This window comes from Erythranthe guttata, chromosome 4 (assembly GCF_056151865.1).
Source record: "Erythranthe guttata isolate IM_541 chromosome 4, IM_541, whole genome shotgun sequence".
In the NCBI taxonomy this organism is placed as follows: Eukaryota; Viridiplantae; Streptophyta; class Magnoliopsida; order Lamiales; family Phrymaceae; genus Erythranthe; species Erythranthe guttata.
Genome location: NC_142536.1, coordinates 7,133,893 through 7,156,566, shown reverse-complemented (window position 1 = coordinate 7,156,566; position 22,674 = coordinate 7,133,893). Strand labels below are relative to the sequence as shown.

At 38.8% G+C, this 22,674-nt stretch overlaps 2 long non-coding RNA genes across 2 annotated transcripts; both read left to right on the top strand.

The window, feature by feature from the left end:
- The first annotated feature begins 5,242 nt into the window (after positions 1-5,242).
- Positions 5,243-6,459, top strand: LOC148771027 (uncharacterized). Its single transcript, XR_016031017.1, has 2 exons — positions 5,243-5,495; positions 6,114-6,459. It is a non-coding gene; the product is annotated as an uncharacterized LOC148771027 (long non-coding RNA).
- Positions 6,460-17,349: 10,890 nt separating this feature from the next.
- Positions 17,350-22,674, top strand: LOC148771026 (uncharacterized). The gene is made up of 2 exons (XR_016030783.1): positions 17,350-17,866; positions 18,181-22,674. It is a non-coding gene; the product is annotated as an uncharacterized LOC148771026 (long non-coding RNA).

The following is a 22,674-nucleotide window of genomic DNA, read 5'->3' as shown; positions in this document are numbered from 1 at the left end:
AAAATTGAACCGTGAACATGTATGAACCGGCCCGAACCGGCCCGTGGCCGTGTCTACATATAATGCTACAGCTATACCCTAAAATTAAACTATCAGAAAGCTTTCCATAGCTGCACTGCATGCAAAAAATATGTAGATAATAACTATTTTAATGCAAATTAATAAAAGCTATTAAATAAATTTGATGCATTAAATAGGATCCATGTTCCCAACGAACCAATTAACTCCCTTCTTTAATTTCACCTCCTGTTCATCCATTATGATCTTTCGGGCCGTCCACCACTTTAATATCACCTTCTTTAACCACTTTAAATGTCGCAGATCCTTCACCACTTTCACGTCCACCCTTCTTCACTTGCTCCATCTTCTGTTGCTTTAAAATTTTCTGGCTATTATATAGTCTTCGACTCTCCTTGTGTTTCTCATATTTCACTTTTCTTATTTCCAACTAGTTAGGTAACTGTCTCCAGCGGACTGCAATTAATGGGTTTGTTTTTTCTACTTCTCTCTTCTTCTTTTTCTCCTTAGCGATACGCTTCTTGAATGCTCGTTTAGACTCGCCCTTCTTTCTGACATATGCATCAATGCATCCGTTGATATTCTGTTCACCATTCTCGTCAAACCTAGTTTTGTCCTCCATTTCTGATGAATCCGGGGCATTTGATGATCTCAGGCTTTTAAAAGCCTCTGGTCGTGCATATTTTAGGACTAATCCCTTCTGATAGGTGGTTTTTCCTGTTATACTAGGAAAGGAAAAGCTGTTCTTCAGTTTGGTTTGAGTCTAAGTAGAGTTTAAGTTAAAATCCAAGTCCGCAATTTAATTTTTTATTCAATAATGTGAGTGGAAACTCTTGAGCCATTTATTTATCCATAACATAATACAAATAGTATTGATTTCGTGGTGAATTATGATTATTAAGGAGAACTAAATGATATAATTTGAAGGTATAACAAACAATAATCTTCCAATTAATCGTTAATAAGATTTCAATTGTGTAATATTATAAGCTTGATTTAATTATCTTACCATTGTTATTTATGAGAGACCAATGGGTACAATGAGTACCATTTTTATGTACAATTTCAATTGTGGAAATTCCTCAGTTCAAGCATATGATCTGTTGACGGACAACTTTTTAGAAAGTATATATCACATATAAATTACATATTACATTGCATATGTATACGATTATAGTAGATTGTTTGAATTGTTTATTCATAATAATTTGAATTTTGAATATGATCAAAATAAAATACTAATGAGTAAATGAAAAACAAAACATAAAACTAAGGAAAAAAAATCTCAAATTTTAATGTTGTAAATGCCGGAGCAAACAACTGTCACAATTGTTTTTGTCTAAAATATTAGTATTGACATAAATGTGAAATTATATAGTTCTGGGAGAATGTGAAAAGTACAATCCTATATAACTTGGGTTGTCTAGAGTCCGAGAGGGGTTGTATTTCTCGGACCTAAAAGATTGAATATGAGCTGTAAAGTTAAATTTTGATCTCGTCTAATTTTTTGTATGACCTAGTACGATATCCATAATTTACAAAATTAATGTACAAACCTAGTAAAAACACATCATACATCATCGTACACACATCGTACTTTGTACAACAGACTTAATTAACCTTATAAACTACAATCAAAATCTCATAATTCCTCAAAACCTCTCGAATGTTTTTCCCCAAATCAAAATCTCAGAATCTCTAGTTTTCTCATTCTGCTTCTCGTCGGGTGGGGGGCTGGGTGTAGAGGCTAAACCCTTTACTTTGCCAATGTAAGTATTTCGGACAAAGATGCCTGCCTCAACAATTGCTATATGCGGTGGTTGTTGGGCTACGCCATTGATGAATGATTAGTATTTTTTATATAAAAATGATGATTAGTACTTTGATTGATGGAGTGCTCCTTCTTCTTTAATTTTTTGTATATTATTAGTGATTGAGTTTTTCCTTCTTTCATTTTCTATTTTAGTTCTTTCTTGCTCGCCGCTAGAATATTTGAGAATTTCAACAGATACTCTGTTGTTCGTCTTTTTTTTTCTTTTTTTTTTCCTTATTGCTAGAATTGAGAATTTAAAATTGATGTGCGATACATGGGACAAGGTGTGTGTTTGCTTATATGTGTAACCTACCCCCAAATTAGAAATTGCAAGCGAAACAAGAATTTATACATGGCGAAAATGGGAAGAGATTGTTTGTATTTGGATTTTTTTGTATGAACCCCATTATGAATAAATAACCAATGATAAGTTTATTTTTAATAGATCCTTATAATTAAGTTTTTATTTTAAGTATATGTAATTTTACTCATAACGTAGGTATAGGTATCGCAGACCTTTTTCCTCGATTCGTACTAATACTATGTGACACTATTTTATTGCAACCCAATGAAACAGACCGGAAGAAACTCCGTCGCGGCGCCGCCGCCTCTGAATTTTCTTCATTCTACGAGGACCACTTTACCCACCCATTTGTTTACAAAATAAATGAATTAAATGAATAAAATTTGGCCAAACCAAGCAGCAAGTGAGGATTAATTTGTTGGTCCCAGTTAGAAGAGTCAATTTAGTGCCAGGAGGAGAACGAATGTTGCTGGCGGGAGCTTCTTGGCCGTTTCGACAGTGAAGGTAACATGATAAGAGAGTTTCGGCAATTAACGAAATCTATCATAAACCGACATGGATTTTAACTAATCTGCAATCAAAGGGTTTGGTGACGAATTGTGATTGATTGGTTTCACATTTTTTATGCATATTTGTAAAAAGAAAGAAAGAAGAACAAGAACGAAGAAGAAGAAAGGTGGGAAGAAGGGAAGAAGACTAAATGGGTAGAAATGTAATTGCACAAAAAAATTAACGGCGCTAATGTTTTTACGGTCTTTTAACGTTGACTAGAATTTAGAGGGGTTATTTTGATACATTTTGAAGTTCAGGGGGGTGTTTTATACTTGGATATAGTTCAGGTGTGTAAAATGAAGTTTACCCAAAATATTTTAAAATAAAGGGTAAACTTCAATTTACGTACCTGAACTATACCCAACGTATAAAATACCCCCTGAACTTTGAAATGAACCGAATCAACCCCTCTAAATTTTGAGTCAGCGTTAAATACCGTTAAATATTTAATTCTGTTAGTTTTTAAGTGTTTTTACATTTTTACCCATCCATATTATCTCTCCCTCGTTCATTTCTTTCTTCTTCCTCGCTAAACGTCGTAGAACCAGTCCAATAAGCACATTTCCGATTTTTTTAACTAAGAATTTGATATATTCACCGATTGATAAAATAGATTATTCAATTAAATAGTCAATTCACTTCCTATCCAAACTCCTACTTGGGCTTCTGTCAGCGGCAGCTGCCGGAAAAGATGAAACATCGTAAGAAATTCGAACTCATTATTGCGAAACCACCATAGCTCCGGCTTCGCTCCGCCCCGCACGGCCCAGATCTCGGCGAAATCCGGCTAAATCATCAACCCTTTTCTCGTGTCAATTTTCGACTATGGGACCTTGTATTGGGTTATCTTTGGTTTCCCTCCGAGTTGGCTTCCCTTGAAAAAAATCGAATTAGTGATTATGGGTTTTCTCATAGTGGTTTTTCTGCTATAATTTATTGGATGTTGGAATCACGGTGCAGTCGGCGGAGGAGATGACGTTGGGGAACAGGTTAACCAAGAAAATTGAATGGGCCTTCTTTTTAATTAAATTGTTTTTTTTTTTTACATTTTAGTGGATTACATTAATTTTAAAATTAAATTTCAATTTAAATAAAAAAAATATTTTGATTCAACAGTTTATTTTTTATTATTTTATTCATTTGATGAAAAAAATTAAATATAAAATTTGAATTACTGATTTACAAATTTCTAACTAGACACATACGTGATAAAATTATTATTGAAATTTAAATTATAGTAGAGAATTAATTGTAAAAAAATATATTAAATTTGTGAAAAAATACAAAAACAAAATTGGGCTAAAACCCCACCAATTAGCAATTATTTATAAAAGTGCACTGGAGGGGCAAAATTGTTTGGAAAAAGCCAACTGTCATGGCAACATATATAATTCAAAAGGTCAAAGTGTCATGTCAGCAATGTGAACGGAATTTTAACCGAGGGGCTGATTCGATTCATTTCGAAGTTCGGGGAGTATCTTATACGTTGGGTATAGTTCAAATAAGTAAAATGAAGTTTACCCAAATTTTTTTAATATAAATTGCACATGTAGCGAGGAGAGGGTTATCACCGTCTGATTCAACTCGCACGCATTTCGACCTCCATCATCACATTTATTTTTTTGATAAAAATCTCATTTTGATTATAGGGATAGGGATAAGAGGTAGCTAGGTATTTAAGACACAAAAAAAAGTAAAATAAAATGAAATAATAAACAGAACAAAAGCAACAAAAATTTCCTTAAGATAATAAACAATACATCTAATTAGACACGGCCACGGGCCGGTTTTGGGCCCGGAACCGGCCCGTTGACGAACCGGCCTAACCCGTTGACCGGTGAACCGGTCCGGGACCCGTGAACCGGCCTGTCGTTCCCGGGACGGGCCCGGTTCTGTGAATTGATGAACCGTGAACCGTCGGGCCATCCCGGCGGTTCACCCAAATTTAAAAAAAAAATCAAAAAAGCAAAAAAAATCAAAAAAAAAAGCAAAAAACGGCCGGTGAACCGGCTGTTATTTGCTATTTTTGAACCCCCCCCCCCCCCCCCCCCAATTTTTTTCTTATAAATACCCTTACACCCCATTTTTTGCTATAAAATTAAGTTAAAGTCATTTTATTTCCTTTTGTTTTTTTCCAATTTAAAAGTAATTATTTTAATTTATTTATCCATTAAGTATTTTTTTTAAATATATATTTATATAAATCAAATTTTCTGGGCCCACCCGTGAACCGGCCTGGATAGGCTCGGAACCGGATTGAACCGGCGGGCCGACCCGGCCCGCCGAACCGTGCATATTATGGGCCGGTTCCGGTTCCGGAAAAATTGAACCGTGAACCAGTATGAACCGGCCCGGAACCGGCCCGTGGCCGTGTCTACATATAATGCTACAGCTATACCCTAGAATTAAACAATCAAAATTTTTTCCATAGCTGCACTGCATGCAAAAAATATGTAGATAATAAATATTTTAATGCAAATTAATAAAACCTATTAAATAAATTTGATGCATTAAATAGGATCCATGTTCCCAACTAACCAATTAACTAAGGTCTTTAATTTAACCTCCTGTTTCTCCATTTTGATCTTCCGGGCCGTCCACCACTTTAATATCACCTTCTTTAACCACTTTAAATGTCGCAAATCCTTCACCACTTTCACGTTCACCCTTCTTCACTTGCTCCATCTTCTGTTGCTTTAAAATTTTCTGGCTATTATATAGTCTTCGACTCTCCTTGTGTTTCTCATGTTTCACTTTTCTTATTTCCAACCAGTTAGATAACTGTCTCCAGCGGACTGCAATTAATGGGTTAGTTTTTTCTTCTTCTCTCTTCTTCTTTTTGCTCCTTAGCGATACGCTTCTTGAATGCTCGTTTAGACTCGCCCTTCTTTCTGACATATGCATCAATGCATCCGTTGATATTCTGTTCACCATTCTCGTCAAACCTAGTTTTGTCCTCAATTTCTGATGAATCCGGGGCATTTGATGCTCTCTGGCTTGTAAAAGCCTCTGGTCGTGCATATTTTAGGACTAATCCCTTCTGATAGGTGGTTTTTCCTGTTATACTAGGAAAGGAAATGATGTTCTTCAGTTTCGTTTGAGTCTAAGTAGAGTTTATGTTAAAATCCAAGTTCGCAATTTAATTTATTATTCAATAATGTGAGTGGAAACTCTTGAGCCATTTATTTATCTATAACATACTACAAATAATATTGATTTCGTGGTGAATTAGGATTATTGTGGAGAACTAAATGATATAATTTGAAGGTATAACAAACAATAATCTTCCAATTAATCGTTAATAAGATCTCAATTGTGTAATATTATATGCTTGATTTAATTATCTTACCATTATTATTTATAAGAGACCAATGGGTATAATGAGTACCATTTTTATGTACAATTTCAATTGTGGAAATTCCTCAGTTCAAGCATATGATCTGTTAACGGACAACTTCTTCTCGTTATGCTTCTCGTCGGGGTGGGGGGCTGGGCGCAGAGGCTAAACGTTTACTTTGCCAATGTAAGTATTTCGGACAAAGATGCCTACCTCAAGAATTGCTATATGCGGTGGTTGTTGGGCTACGCCATTGATGAATGATTAGTATTTTTTATATAAAAATGATGGTTAGTACTTTGATTGATGGAGTGCTCATTCTTCTTTAATTTTTTGTATATTATTAGTGACTGAATTTTTCCTTCTTTCATTTTCTATTTTAGTTCTTTCTTGCTCGCCGCTAGAATTGAGAATTTCAACAGCTACTCTTTTGTTCCTCTTTTGTTTCTCTTTTTTTTTTTTTTTTCCTTATTGCTAGAATTGAGAATTTTGATTTTGATATGCGATACATGGGACAAGGTGTGTGTTTGCTTATATGTGTAACCTACCCCCAAATTAGAAATTGCAAGCGAAACAATAATTTATACATGGCGAAAATGGGAAGAGATTGATGTATTTGGGTTTTTTTGTATGAACCCATTATGAATAAATAATCAATGATAAGTTTATTTGTAATAGATCATTATAATTAAGTTTTTATTTTAAGTATATGTAATTTTATTCATAACGTAGGTATAGGTATCGCATACCTTTTTCCTCGATTCGTACTAATATTATGTGACACTATTTTATTGCTACGTGAGGGTACAAGAAGTAACTTCTAAAATTTCTAGTGTTACTTATATATATATATATATATATATATATATATATATATATATATATATATATATATATATATATATATATATATATATATATATATATATATATATATATATATGAGCAATTTTTTTTCTAGTGTTGTTTTGGAAAAGAACTTTTAAAATGGTGTTGTTTTGTAGAGAGTAAACAATTTGGGGTTGAGCGCCACTCTCCACGGCGACATCGACAAGAGGCGCCACCACCAATGGCGTCTCATGTCTATTTTTTAAATATTTTAATATTTTAATATTTTAATATTTATATTTTAATATTAATATTTTAATTGTTTCTGATTTTTAAATTTTTTTTTACAAAATAAAACAATTCAAACTAAATTCATTAGTATGATATTAGTATTAAATTTATTATATTTTATATATTTTATATATTTTCTCCATTAGTATTAAATTAATCATTGCATATTTTTATCTAATTAACACACTAAAATAGTGTACAACCTGAAAAACATGTAGACAAAAACAAAAGGAGTTCTAGAAAATAAAAGGAGATCTAAATTCGAATGGAAATTCCTTAGGAAAATTCTTATTATTGGATCGAATGGAAATTCCTTAGGAAAATTCTTCTTCGCTTTGGCCTACCGAATAATTTGGTTGAACTCATCATGCTTTGTGTATCTTCGGTTTCTTATTCCTTTCTCTTTAATGGTTCGCAGTTTGGCTCGTTGCGCCCGTCTAGAGGGCTCCGACAAGGGGACCCCCTTTCTTCGTATCTGTTCATTTGTTGCGCCGAAGCCCTCATTGCCATGAATCAGCAAGTAACCAATAATGGGGAGTTAAACGGCATTAGGGTGGCTCCATTGGCCCCGACGATTTCTAACCTATGCTTTGCGGACGACACACTCATCTTTTGCCGAGCTTCGGAGGCAGATGCGAACAAGCTCAAGGAGATTTTGTGCAAGTATGCTAGGACTCGGGCCAGGATATAAATTTTGACAAGTCCGCGATCCACGATGACTTTTAGCCCTTCGCCGGAGGTTGGAACCAGAGAATCTATACATAGTATTCTTAATTTTGAGGTAGTGGAAAAACAAGAGAAGTACCTGGGTATGCCGGCAGCTATGGGTAAAACGAGAAAACAAATTTTCAGTTTTCTCCGGGATCGAGTATGGGCAAAAATTCGAGAATGGGGGGCGGGGGGGGGGGGGGGGGGGGGGGGGGGGATATTTGTCTCAAGCGGGCAAAGAGGTACTTATTAAGGCCGTTCTTCAAGCGATTCCCTCCTACATTATGAGTTGTTTTATGCTACCCCAAGGTCTTCTCCAAGATATCGAAAAGGCAGTGAGACACTTTTGGTGGGGGTAATGGAACGAATAGGAAGATGGCGTGGATTTCGTGGAATGCTTTATGTAAGACCAAAGAATTGGGTGGACTCGGCTTTAGGGATCTCCGGTGTTTCAATATTGCAATCCTCTCGAAACAAGCGTGGCGCTTATTAACGAAACCAAATCTTCTTCTTTCTCAAATCATGAAAGCGAAGTACTTCCCGAATGGTGATTTCTTTTCGGCGGAAGTTGGAAAACGCCCTTCGGCGACATGGAGGAGTATTTGGGCGGTCCGAGACTTTCTTCGTTCGGGACTTCGAAAACGGATTGGTAATGGAAAAAAAACTTCGGTTTGGGCCGAGCCATGGCTCACGGACAGCGGGGATAGGCATATTTTTACACGTCGACCAAGTCATACATCGTTCCCGAATAAAGTCTCAAACCTCATCGATCACTCTCTGCACTCTTGGGATAACAACATTGTCGAGAATTATTTTTGGCCCGTTGATTGGGAACGGATAAGGGCGGTGCCGATCAGTAACACCAACGTGGAGGATAAATGGATCTGGCATTTCACAAATCACGGCAATTTCACGGTCCGTTCTTGCTATCACCATGTTATTTCACGGCAATCTGAAAACACGAGGGACGGTACATCGAGTAGTGGGGAAGTTAAATCAAACTGGAAGTGGATTTGGAAGTTATCTCTCCCACCAAAGGTTAAATTGTTTGTTTGGCGCTGGAATTCGAACATTTTACCTACGTCCTACGTCGTCTCTACTATTCCGACGGAGAATTGCGGCAGACCCATGGTGCCGGAGATGTTGAAGGACAGAAGAAACACGATGCATGTTATTATGGAATGTGGAGGGGTTGATAATATATGGCGGGATTTCAAGATAATAATAAATCACCGGGTTCTAGGATTGTCTACTTGGCAATGGGTCGAGAAACTACAAAAACACCTCGACAAGGAATCCTTGAACCTGGCCTTGGTGATTACGTGGAAGATTTTGGAGAAGAGGAACAAGGAAATTCATGGAGAAGAAGGCATCCCCACGACCGATATCCGAGATTGGTGCAGAATTTATCTTGATAATTTTGCGGTGAGACAAACTCCGCCGGTTCTTTCCCACAATCGCCATCACCGACGATGTGGAAACATTCGGATCAAGTTTCGGTGAAAATTAACGTAGATGTGGCTTTTCCAGTCGATAAGGACTACCATGTAACGGCCCTTGTTGCCCGCAATGCTGACGAGGCTTGTATTTGGTGGAGCACTAGGAAGATTGTTGGCCGACCGACGGTGGTAGATGGTGAAGCCCATGCAATGCTTAGTGCCATTATCACAGCAAATGAGAAAGGCTGAGAGGATATTGTGATTAAAGGGGATAACTTACAAGTGATTACGGCTTTTCAAACTCGGAACTCGGACACTCTTGAATATGGGTTTTTTTAGAGGAAGGCTTGATTTTGTCTCTTCATTTAAATAATTGTCGTTTTGAATTTGTTAAACGCTCAGCCAATATATTGGCCCATGCTATTCCCACTAGATATGAACACTCATGTAAGGAAGGAACAATTATTCCGAGTTCTTTAGCAAATGTTACTTAATAATATCCTATATTTTCCATAAAAAAAATATACTTTTCATTCTTCACTATAATTTTGATTTTTGACCGCAAAAGACAACGTCGTTTGTATTCACCTTCTCAAAATTCAATTCCAATTTGTTTCCTAGTTTTAAAAACAAATATAGTTTATCAACGTCAACGAGATCGATTCCGCTATTATTTTTTGTTCTTAAGAGTTGCAATTTATTTTACATTTTGGTTTTTAGAGACTTTGACATTTTAATTTAATGATTTACTTTTCCCTCTGACCTCATGCATAGGACCCACCGCAAATTTTTCATTCACAAATATTCATCATGTTGTAAAATAAGTCTCATTGGCTCATCTTTCTACATGTAGAAAGAAATACTAAGGCAACCCAAGTAACCTTTATGATATTTTTGTAATTATATTTTTTAGAATTATTATTTTATCTACTAATTTTTTAATTACAAAAATTTCAACATTCAAACCGTGTAGAATCATTTTAACATCAACCTCTTAGTTTTCAACTTATAGATCAGAATTGTTGTTGCTTTGAAAAGTGAGATTTGAAGCTATAAATAAAAACTACATTATATATGATTATACTAATATAGTCACATATAGAGTTATATATAGTCACGTGTAATAACATGTATAATATATAGTTATATATAAGCTATGTGTTTTTTCTAATGTATAGTGATGTTGATGATTGTGTTTTTCCAATTTTTTGTTGGATAATAATTGATTTATAATATCAAGCTTCAAATTGTGATTTGTCGTTCTACATAATGGTCCACCATAACTTTCGTGTAAAAAGACAATATGTGACTAGGGGTGGTAAACTAGCCGAGCCGATTCGTATGCTCGACGAGCTGACTCGAAAAAAGTTCAAACTCCAACTTGAGTTTTTCGAGCTCGAGCTCGAGTTTTCTGACGAGCTGAGCTCGAGTCAGTTTTTAGTTGTTCGTAAGCTCATGAGCGGGCTCGCGAGCCTTATTTATTTATTAATTTATTATTTTTTTTATATATTATTTTTTAATTAAATAATGTATAATAATATAAAATAAATAAAATAAAATATAGATATTAAAAAATATTAATAATTAAAATTTATTCTTTATTTTGTAATTTTTTTTTAAATATTTATCGTTGGCGTATGGCCTGATGGTGTGCGAAAACGTGTTGGAGCGTGTGTCGGAGGGGCGTAAAGGCGCGTTGGCGCGTAGCGCGACCAAGTTGTCGCGATGTAAGTTACTTGGGTCGTCGGTGTTGTTATCTCCTCGTGGGAGTTGTTATTTATTGACGTTGTCAATGGTTTGACGCGTTGCTTGTATGTGTTTACATATAGCCTTGTGCGTGATGTACTTGATGAGTGGATCAGACTCTCAAGATTTTTTTTTTATGGGGATCGTGCCCCTTGTTAGACCTCGTGGGTCGTAAGTATGTTTGGACCGTGGCCACGTTTTAATGAAGGACCCGTCGAAAACAAGTAGAGAAATTTGAGTAATCAAGCTGGCCAGGCTATATAAATTATCATAATATCTCTAAGTGTTTCTAAGGTTGTAATCGTGCTAACTTGAGCTTGTGATTGTGTAGTGAATTGCGAGCGAGTTGTCTCCTCAAGAGAGTTGTCTCGCAGCGAAGTTGTAGGAGTGTTGAATGACGCGAGACTGAGGAGCGTGCGGATTGAGGTCGCTTTGAGCGAGTTGTCTCCTCGTTGGGTGGTCTCGCGGCGAGTCTTATTACCGAGAGAGGTGTCTCCTCGTGGGATCGTGCCCCTTGTTACGAATTTGTAGTGCCGAGCGAGTTGGCTCCTCGTGGGAGATGTCTGCGGGTTGTAGTACCGAGGGAATTGGCTCCTCGTGGGAGTTGTCTCGCAATGGGTTGTAGGACCGAGTGAGTTGGCTCCTCGTGGGAGTTGTCTCGCTGCGGGTTTGTAGTGCCGAGCGAGTTGGCTCCTCGTGGGATTTGTTTCGCAAGCCCCCACTCTTGATTCGATGTGAGAGACAAGTCGAAAAGGGTACCGAATCGTGTCGAGAGTAGATCGGTGTTGTAGTGTTCCGTTAATCCTTGGCGTGGTGTGGAGAAATAATTTTTATTTACCCCTCGGAGTGCGCGCACAATTTGGTGAGGCGCGTTGGAGAGTGCGCGCAATTTGGTGGAGCGCGTTGAAAATATCGAGCGATTTGGTGAAGCGAGGTGAAATTTGCGCGCGATTTGACGGAAGGGTAAAGGCTGGCGAGCCATGAAGCCGCGCGACTACCGTGTGAGGGGAGCCGCGCGAATTGGAGCAGCGCAGCTAGAACCCGCGCGTTTTATTGTGAGGGGAAGAGCTGGCACGGAGCCCCATGTGAGAGAGAGTGCACGGAGCACGAAGGGGGAGAGAGAAAAGGGTTAGAGCTAACTGCATTGGTTCGCACGGGCATCAAATCCGCGGAGAGAGAAACTGGCGCGTGATTGCACGCGCGGAGAGAGAGAAGCGTGGCGTGTGCAGCGCACGCGCGGAGGAGATCTAGGACGCTTATTGTCTGGCGCCGCGCGCGTGGACACCACTTGCGTTATGCGCAGTTTTTGGTTTTTTTTCTTTTTTTCTTTTTTTTTTCCCCGCGTTCGCGCGAACCGAGGGGCCGCGCGATAGACGTGTGCCCTCCACGCGCGTGTGATTTTCCGCGCATTTTTCCTTTTTTTTTTTTTTTTTAGGTGGTTGATGTCCACCCCTTGGGGATGTTCTATTTTTTGAGTAGGGAGACCGTATCCGACTCTTGAGACGGGATGTGAACCCGCTTGGGGTTAAAAAGTAAAGGTGATGTCGAACCATTGTGATGAGATGCCAAACCTTAGGGTGGGATAGCCCCCCAACTTAGGATGAGGCAATCACGATCCATTGGAATGAGATGCCCAACCTTGGGGTGGGATACCCTCCAACTTAGGATGAGGCGGTCACGAACCCTTGGGATGAGATGCCGAACCTTGGGGTGGGATAGTCCCCCAACTTAGGATGAGGCGATCACGAACCCTTGGGATGACATGTCCAACCTTGGGGTGGGATAACCCCCAACTTAGGATGAGGCGATCATGAACCCTTGGGATGAGATGCCCAACCTTAGGGTGGGATAACCCCCCAACTTAGGATGAGGCGATCACGAACCCTTGGGATGAGATGTCCAACCTTGGGGTGGGATAACCCCTCAACTTAGGATGAGGCGATCACGAACCCTTGGGATGAGATGCCCAACCTTGGGGTGGGTTGTTACATTCGAGACCTATGGTCTGAGGTGGATTCTCACGAGTTGTGCCACTGCTTTAGTGGCAGCACGAGTTGAAGCTTTCTGTGGTCATATGCTGAAGATCCTCATCGGTTATCTGAACCGTTCGAGGAGCAAGTAGAAGATGGTCTTGTTGAGGATCTAGTGGGACACCCGAGGAAGGTCTCGTGGTGGATCCCGAGCACGAGGAGGAGGAAGTGGCAAGCCAGAGCCTCCACGAGGTGGGAGGTTGTTAGCAGTGTCACACTCCCTGAGCAGATGTTTCAAGGCCATCATGCGCGCTACGTGATTATGTCTGCCTTCCCACAGACGGCGCCAAAATGATGATGCTAGAAAGTATATCACCTTAGAGTGTTGAAGTAGGATGAGCTGGAAGAGCAGAGTGGATCACTGGCTCACGAGCTTGATGACCTTGAGATACCTGCGATCATAGAACACGTGAACTAGGCCGGGGGTTGATCTAGTGGAAACCCCTCCAACGCTCAAGTCAGGCGTGCGGATAGTAGAAATAGTTGGGAGAATATGACTCGTAATATTATTTTAGATAATAGGGCCCCTTTAATAAATGAATTATATCGTTATCTATACCTTAGATGAGATTGTTGGGCCCAAACCTTATTTGAAGATGATTGGGCCTCGGTGATAGTGGTCTTCAATAGGCGTGTGCACGGGTCGGTTCGGTTCGGTTTTAGCCAAAAACCGAACCGCACCGAATATATCGGTTTTTGTAAAATTAAAAACCGTGTATGTCGGTTTTTTATCGGTCCGGTTTTTTTCGGTTTCGGTTCGGTTTCGGTTTTTTTCGGTTCGGTTTCGGTTTTTTTCGGTTCAAGCGTAACTATATATTCAAGTTGTACAAACAAAAGAATACAATTACAATTACTTTCACAACTTACTAATGCAATGAAAATATAAAATCTTTAATTTCATAGGACTTAACGTAATTTATAGATGATGTATTATGATTCATTTTGTTTTCCTACTTTCATCTACCACATTATTAAAACCATGAACTCAAGTAAATTTTTAATTACTAAATAAATAAAATACAATGTGTCAATTTATGAACAAATGCTTAGAATGAGACAAATAATTGAAAGATAGAAAATAATAATACATATATTATATAAAATGAAGGCATTTTATAGTTTCGGTTCGGTTCGGTTTTTCGGTTCGGTTATTACCTTTCCACCATACCGAACCGAATAATTCGGTATTTCAAAAATAAAAAACCGTACATGCGGTTTGCTATTCGGTACGGTTTAAAACGGCTCGGTTTTTCGGTTCGGTTTTTCGGTTTTCTTGCTCACCCCTAGTCTTCAATATTGGGCTCGTGGTCCAGTAGATAAATAAATTGTAAGTTCATTGGGTTGGCACAATTAGGTATATCAGTGATGATTTACGATTAGAGAATCCTAAAAAAAATGCGATTTCGATTAGGGATTTGCGATTTAACCAACAATTGTCAACCCATCTCTTTCGTTGGTGATTCCACTAGTCCCATTATATCGGTTTTTCTAATTTTGGTAATTAAATGCTTTCACACTCATATTTTATGTTTTATTTATGTGTATTCATATTATACAATGATTAAATCAGTATATTTCAATTAGGTTGGTGATGTCGATCCGGACGTGACCAATCGACATGAAATTGATCCCATTAATCCAAAGAAAATCCAATCGAATCGAATTCAATTTTATGATAATTCAAGTAGGATATAATTCAAGCTTTTTGTAAGACGAATCCATGAAATTTAGCGTAACATAATTTAATACGAGAGCTTTTAATAATTTATCATACGTCCTGCGGTGTATGATATATATAGATAGACGCAAATAAAACTTGTCTCCGAATGAAGTCTTGGCGTACCGATTGGTGGAGGGCCAGCGAAGGATAATATTACGCGGTCTCCTTCCAAGTCCGTAAAATCTTCTTGTCACCATAATCTTTCGTCCTTACAAGCACGTCTTTCCACTGCAGCGGACGGGGCTGGAGGAAGTGGCTCTTTCCGGTGGATGTGTTTCACAAATAAATTGATTGATTAATGCCATTTATTTTTTGGAAAATTAGAAAAATTCATATATCTAATGAATATATAAATAAATAAATTTATTGATCTTAATTAAAGTTGTCCTCATATGTAATGAAAATTCATCCGAGGTATCTCTCTGATTGCCACTGTACTAATTGGTTACCCTTAGGCCTTAATAGTCTGCTTCTACAGTAATTTCTACTGAATTGATATATTTTTTTTAGAAGTTCGGAGTTGTTAATTAGCTTTAGATTTGGGTAAATTACAATCACATCAGTGACGTAAAATGTAATAACAGAAACCCTTTATTTTTTTTAGAAATTACATCCATTATAAATTACATCCAGCCTCCTGCAGTTTGTAAATTCCTTACATCCACTCCCCTATAAAAGGGTGTTAATGTAAGAAATCTACAAATTGCAAGGAGGTGGATGTAATTATGAAAAACAATGATGGGTTTTTTCGTTAATAGATCTTACCTAGGGGTGTGGTTGTAATTTACCCTTAGATTTAATTAGTTTATTCATCCCCTGTTAGATCATTCCAAAGGGCCAAAAAATTACTATATAAGTCTAAAAGGGCTCTATTGTCCAACTATAATTTCATTTAATCTCGTTTAATTACTGCTCAAGTGCTCTTTAGATTTAATAATTATTATGTATATTGTAATGAAGTGGTCCATGTACTATAATCAGGATGAGGAGTAGGGGGACGATCAGACGAAGAAGGAAATAACAACTCGAATTCCGGGGAATGACCAACATCTTAGGTTAAATTAACAAGATCTATTTCGGTTAAAGTACTGGGGTCCCACTGATCCCCTAGGTTCTTTTCCTCAGGAGGACCTTGGGGATCTTCCCCATAAGGATCCTGAGAATCTAGGACGTTCGCATCATCTAAAGGCTCTACGCTAGAGGACGAGCTAACGATAGTTACCCGAGGAGAAAACACCGAGGTGTCAAAACCTCCATCATCGTCATCTAGACGATGAAGATGAGCGGCTTAGCTTGTTCTACTAATTCCGATGAGTGAGAAGATATGGAAAGAGATAAAATTAAAACAGAGAGAGAAAAAAGAGGAGAGAAGATCTCGTACAAAAGTACCTTAAAGGCGAAGAAACGGATGAGAGTCTTCGGAGAAAAATAAAAGAAGTTTGATGGAAACAAAGAGTCAGTCCGATTGAAAAAATTCTTGGGGATAAAACGCCGAAGCAAAAATACTTACAAAGATGAAAGGAAGGAAAATGTAAAAAAATGGAATGGGAAGGGGGGTGAAATATTTATAGGCCAGAATTCAACACGGCGGAGGATCTCATCCGATCAAAGGAACAGATGGGATCCGTGGGATGCTTAGGTTCTCGTGTAATCATCATTCGTCTCCAATACACCTCAGCAATGACTGATTCTCGACATATGTATTGTCGGTTACAAGCCCATGCGGGCCGTCCCATCCGGCCTACGGAAGCCGGACACATTGCCAGAATAAAGAAAATGTGGGATTCTTCACTCCGCATTTTGAATTCAAAATTTTGGAATAGTGGAGAGTAGTTGATATGGACTATATCGCCCATACGGGTTATATCGGCACAAGTAAACATAATTACACATAAAAAGCCTAAGAAGGGCGACCAAAAAATCAAAAATCTCAATCTAAGTCAAAAGAACATACGAAACCCTACCAAGGAGAGAATGTCGTTCGGACCTTAGCGAGACCTCGGTGTTTTAAAAGAGCTAAGTCGTATTTAACCTAAAAGCTCACATGCGACAGACCTAAATCAACAGGGAATTATGTTACAACTATTAATGAAGTTGGCATCTCAAGGTACATAAATATTTATAAATACGGGGGTTCACTAAAAAAACTTGGACTCTATAATAATTTTCCACTAGAATACATGATATACATTTTAAATCCTCTTTCCAACTTGATCGTAGGAGCTTTAACGTCGGTAAACTTACCCAATGTTTAGGAACGGTGGCAGAAAATTCCGGCAGAAGCTAAAGACGGACGTAAGCAAGATCAGACAGACATCATCATCCCCACGAATCGAATCCGACCGGTGATGATGAGAAATTATTATTGCACAATAGTATTTGTCGAATATTTATGACAATATTTCAATTTTTTTGGTTGTGTGTGTTATATGTATTAAGTATATATATATATATATATATATATATATATATATATATATATATATATATATATATATATATATATATATATATATATATATATATATATGGGGATCGGCCGCCCCTTTTTTTAGTGCCTTTTCTTTTGACTTTTTTTTACCCCATTTAATGACAAAACGTCACCATTTCGTATTTCCCCTCCAATCAGCATCCGTAATTATTTTCTTTTCCATTTACTTTCCAAGCAGCTCGACGGTGTCGTGTATGCTTGATTTTAGCTTTTCTTTTAATCTGCCAGCCGCGGAACAACGCCGCTTTGCCTCTCGCGGCGCCCTCACCCATGGCCAACAATTGTTGACCTCCGCCATTGATTAGTCCGCCGCCCACCGCCGCTCCACCAGATGCACCTATCCCACAACACCGTTTTTTTCGTCCAATAGTATGCGTCGCCGCCCTCGTCTCTATCTTCAATTTGTGGGTTGTCATATACCGTAAATGCTGTCCGCCTCGCACTCAATTCTTTCACATGTTTTTGTTCCTCCTAATAAAGCTCTAAGCTCTGTGGTGATCCTTGCTCTCGTCCTCTTCTCCGGCAGTCCAAACTCATGGGCGTGTTGTGCTGCTATTTTGCTGTTGGATTTCACAGCGCAGAAATTCAGGTGGGTAGGTAGCATCTATATGGGTTTTCTGCATTTTCTGAACAAGCTTTGATCTTTGCTCTTGGCATTCAATCGGTTTCAAGATTCAACATTTTTTCGATTCTTGGATAACCCTTTAATTACTGTCACAGGTCGGGACACTAAATTTACTTATTTTACTGATTCTTTCAACTTTCTTTCATTAATTACTGAAAAAACCATGTCAAACCCTTGTTAATTGTACTGATTCTAATTACGTATCTATCTTGTATGTGTTTTTTTCTTTTGTTTTCGTTTAGGGTTTTTGTAGTTCTGATTCTACTTTGGTGGGTCAGTTTCAGATTTGCAAATTGCGCAGTAAAAGTGGCTTGAAGACTGTTTATTAGAGGAGGGTCTGGTGGTTCTGTTAATTCCGGGTCTAGCGCAAATATTCATGGCTCCGGTGGTGCTGGTGGTGGTGTGATGCACGCGCTGCCTGTTAGAACTTTTATCGTATCGTACATACATACGAATTCCAAGAACCAACATGCTTGAATCAACGAGAATTATAAAGAAACATCACGGATGCGTACCTTACATCATGGAATCGAATCTTCGAATCTCCACTGGATTTGGGACAGGTCTTCCAAAGAATCCGCAGTTCCTTATTTTTCTCTCTAACGATGGATTTTAGAAGAGATGGAATCGTTGTGTTTCTTTGGGGACCATGACCCTTTATATAACTGTAGAGTCCAGTTATATTACAACTGTGATTCAGCCCCATCAATAAATCACAATTAACCCCTAATTGCCTCTACACATTAGGCCCATAATTATTGTTTAATACCCATAAGTCCAACTCAATAATCTTTATTAGATCACAATTAATTTGGACATTCTTTTAGATAGCCATACACATTTACGTCACATATGTGAGCCCACATAATTATTGAATTAATTCCAACACTGCCTGTTTTCAAGAATCTGACAAATCCAAACATCTCACTTCATCCCCATGTAGGGAATAGTGGTGGATGAGCTGGAAGTGGCTCCGCATTCCATGTGGAGAACCCGTCACCGAGTTTTTCTCATGGAATGTGTAGCATGGCTGTAATGCCAAGTGTGTCCCGCTCGGGTGCAGAAACAGTGAAGAAGATGAGGGGTAGGCCTAGGAAATATGTACCCGATGGAGCAGCTAATAAGTTGTTAGGGCTGTCCCTGTTTCTGCCGCCACTCCATCGTCTGAGCAGATTGCCTCGGGGAAGAGAGCCCGAAAGGGGCGGCCGGCACATGGTGGAAACAGAAACTCTGCTCCTCTTGGTATGTTTTGTTCGAGAGTAAATTGATGTAGAACTGTAGATGCCTCACACATGGCCAACAATTGTTGACATCCACCAACAGTTGCTGACCTCCGCCGCTTCCATGCCCGCCACCGCCGCCGCTATGTTCGATGCCCACCGCCAACATCACTTCCCACCTCTTTTTCATTCAATTGTTGATTTGTCCCTTTCCAATCACATACGAAATTGGATAACTTAGGAATTGTAGAGTCATAATCTTTGGGTGCACCGCCCTTTTCTCACATTTATTATATGTTCTGTAATTATTTTGTTTGCTGTCGCTTTCAATTATTGTCGCCGCTGTTGACTTCTCGTCCGCGCGTCTGTTTATTCCGGCAGCTATTTATTTTATTTGTTGCCTCGTTAATGAAGTTTCTTGGTGTTCTTTCTCGGGTGACTTCTTCTGTTACACATTCACATCTTCACTTTTCCTTCACTTATCTATTCGTTTTTCAATTAAAATTTTACGAATACGAATTCCAACCGTGATTTTTGGAAGGGAAGGACTTCCGCCAGAGCTCAACCGAACAAGAAGATTCGTTCCAATGGAGGCAGCATGTACGCGCCTCAGTTCTTCAATATGTTATTGTTTTAATTGTTTTTCTTCTAATAAAGCTCGGTGATGGTCGACGTTGTTTGTGTCTAACTTTGTTTAATTTTTTTCCTTTCTATAAAATTCTGGATCGATGTTGTTTTCATAGCTCATCAATTCACGTGTTGGTTTCGAGTTCCTCTTCGGGCAACTCATCTCAAGGTTAGCCATTCTCTCTTATGACATTATGTGATGTTTGTTGGTGGGTAGAGTCATGTTGTTACTGGTAAAGACCATGTTCCTAATGGTTGTGCCTATTGTTTTTTTGTTGTTTCATTCGTAGCTTTGTTTTGTCTTCTTTTATCGGCATGTAATTTATTTTTCTAAAGCACCACTTCAAGTATTTTTTTTATTTTCTAAATTATATAACATCTAACGCCACACAGCTATAATGAACAAAACGAAGCAACAACATAAACTTTACTAACAATAGAGCAATCTATTTTGGAACAGACGTTCACCCGTATCACATGAAGGCCGCCACATCCTTGGTGGCCAGCAAATTAAAGTTGGAAGATACCTTCAAGCCAAAGAATATCGGAATTCATAAAACAGGATCTCGAAGAAATTAACCGAGAAAATATACGAAAGAGACAATACAGAGCGAGCGAAAGTTTACGGTGAAGCACCGAAAACGCATGCCGATTCAGGCGGCACAAACTGACAGCTGTAGAATGACCTTTTCTTTCATCACGGGCCAAAATAACACGAGAACTTGAAAATGCATAACCTGCCTAAACTATACAAGCTGTTGTTGACCACATAATTAGGCCCAAAAAATATTAGCAACAATGGAAAGGCAAAAGCAGAACAACGGAGAGAACGAACATAAAACTCACAGGGCAGAGGCGAAATCATTGAGAAGTTGGTCGCAACCTTCAAAGGAAAGAGACACAACTGCGAATACAAAGGAGAAAAGGTGAAGGAAGATAAAATTGGAGCAAAAATTAAAGATAAGTTTAATTAATTTGCTGCAATACCTATCGATTACTACCTGGGAACTTGAACTGGAATAATGTTTTTCGGAACTCGAACCGAGTGAAGGGACAATACAAGGGAGACAGTGGGAGGCGAGAAGCTGGATGTGGCAGTCAGAATTTGTAGGCGCCGACCATCAGGAGGGGCTCAACATCGATCGAAGAGGCGGTGGCCGCCGGCCGAGGCTGCAGTGGCGGGCGGCAGCAGCGGGCGACTAAGGAAGAGCAAGTTAGAGAGCTGGTGGAAACGACGTCGTTCTGCAGTGAGCAGAATAAAAGAAAAGGAAAAATGATGGGTGCTTGATTTTTACTTTTTTTTTTTTAATCTGTTTCCTTCAATACGACGTCGTTTCTGCTTCCTCCTCATTGCCCGCTCACCACCGCCGGTCAGCAACGCCGTTCTCCATTGCCGCTTCGATTGATGCTGGGCCTCAATTGTGGTCCGCGGCCTACAATCTTTGACTCCCACATCCAGCAGGTTCTCGCCCCCCACCGCCTCCCTTAGAATCTTCCCTTTGCTCGGTTCAAGTTCCGAAATAACATTACCCAGTGTTGAAGTTGATAGGTACCAAATTAATTAAACTTATCTACTCCAATTCTTTTTTCATATTTCACTCTTTATTTTTCTTCGATGCTCTTCTTCCAGAACAGCCGCCGACGACTCTAGTCCGTTTTTATTGCCGGATGATGATTTCTCTCTTATTTTATTACATATGGCTTCTTTGGTCTCCAGGATTTGGTGTCCCGTTCTCTTTTTGCCTTTTTTTTTTTTTTTCTTTTCACTATCTTATTTGCCCCGCACTGGTTAAGCTTGTATAGTTTAGGCAGGTTAAGCATTTTCAAGTTCTCGTGTTATTTTGCCTTTCGTGAAAACGCCTCATCTTAATGTGTACCTTCTCCTTAGAAATGAGAACTGCAGAATCAGCCATTATCCAAGAAGCCAAACCAAAGGACCTAAATGACCAGCTCAAAATCAAAAGAACTGTAGAATCAGAAGATGGCCTATTTTAGATTATGAAATTGAAAACATTAAAATAAACAGAGAAGACTGGTAGAAAAGGATAATCATAATCAAAATTGAGCACATCGTCATCATCAACCGGTAACATCATCTAACGCAAAAATGATTCACATTATTTAACTAATAAATAAATTAAATCCAAAAAAATAAACGCAGTAAATTGAGTGAAACCCGATGTATGACGGTGGCAAGCGGCGGTCGAGACGGCAATGGGAGGCGCCGGTCAGAGTCAGCCGGTGTAATGTGAGAGGGCAAGAAAACCGCAAGCGCGCGGCGAACAATAAAATCAAACGGAGCATGGGATTCGTCCTACAAGATCAATTGAAAAGGAATTACAGGCAGCAGCTGATTTACAAAGTGATGCGAACAAAACGTTACCCAAATAGACTTGTAAGTTGTACACCAGTCCCTGCAACATCAAACACACAATTCAGTTACAATCAATATGCGGACATAGAACGATCTAAATTAACAGGTGCCAGCGGCGGCAAAAGGCAACTGTTCTTTTTTGTTTAACTAAAAGGCCCAATTTCCTGAACATTGCCTCGGTATAAGCAAAGCCAACTAATACGCAGGTCCTCGGTTACCGAGCCGACCTCGTCCGACACCATTTACGAGAAGGTGAGGTCGTCTCAATCATATACTGTTTAAGCAATGCCAATTTCGGCGAGCAAAAGGTGTGTATCTTCAGCCAGAGAGAGCGGAAGTACCCCAACTGCTAAAGGCCAAATCAGGCCTCAAAGTCGGGATACTGGAAAGCCACTGGTATAGGATATCACCAGGTTTTGTTTATTACAAGATATCAGAAAAACCGAGTGAATTTGGGTATTTAAGAATTTTTCTTGCTCATTGAGTAATTTTGATTTTGTTTTTGTTTGTTTAGCGCATAGTCTTGCTCGTTCGCATATGGTTCTAAATAA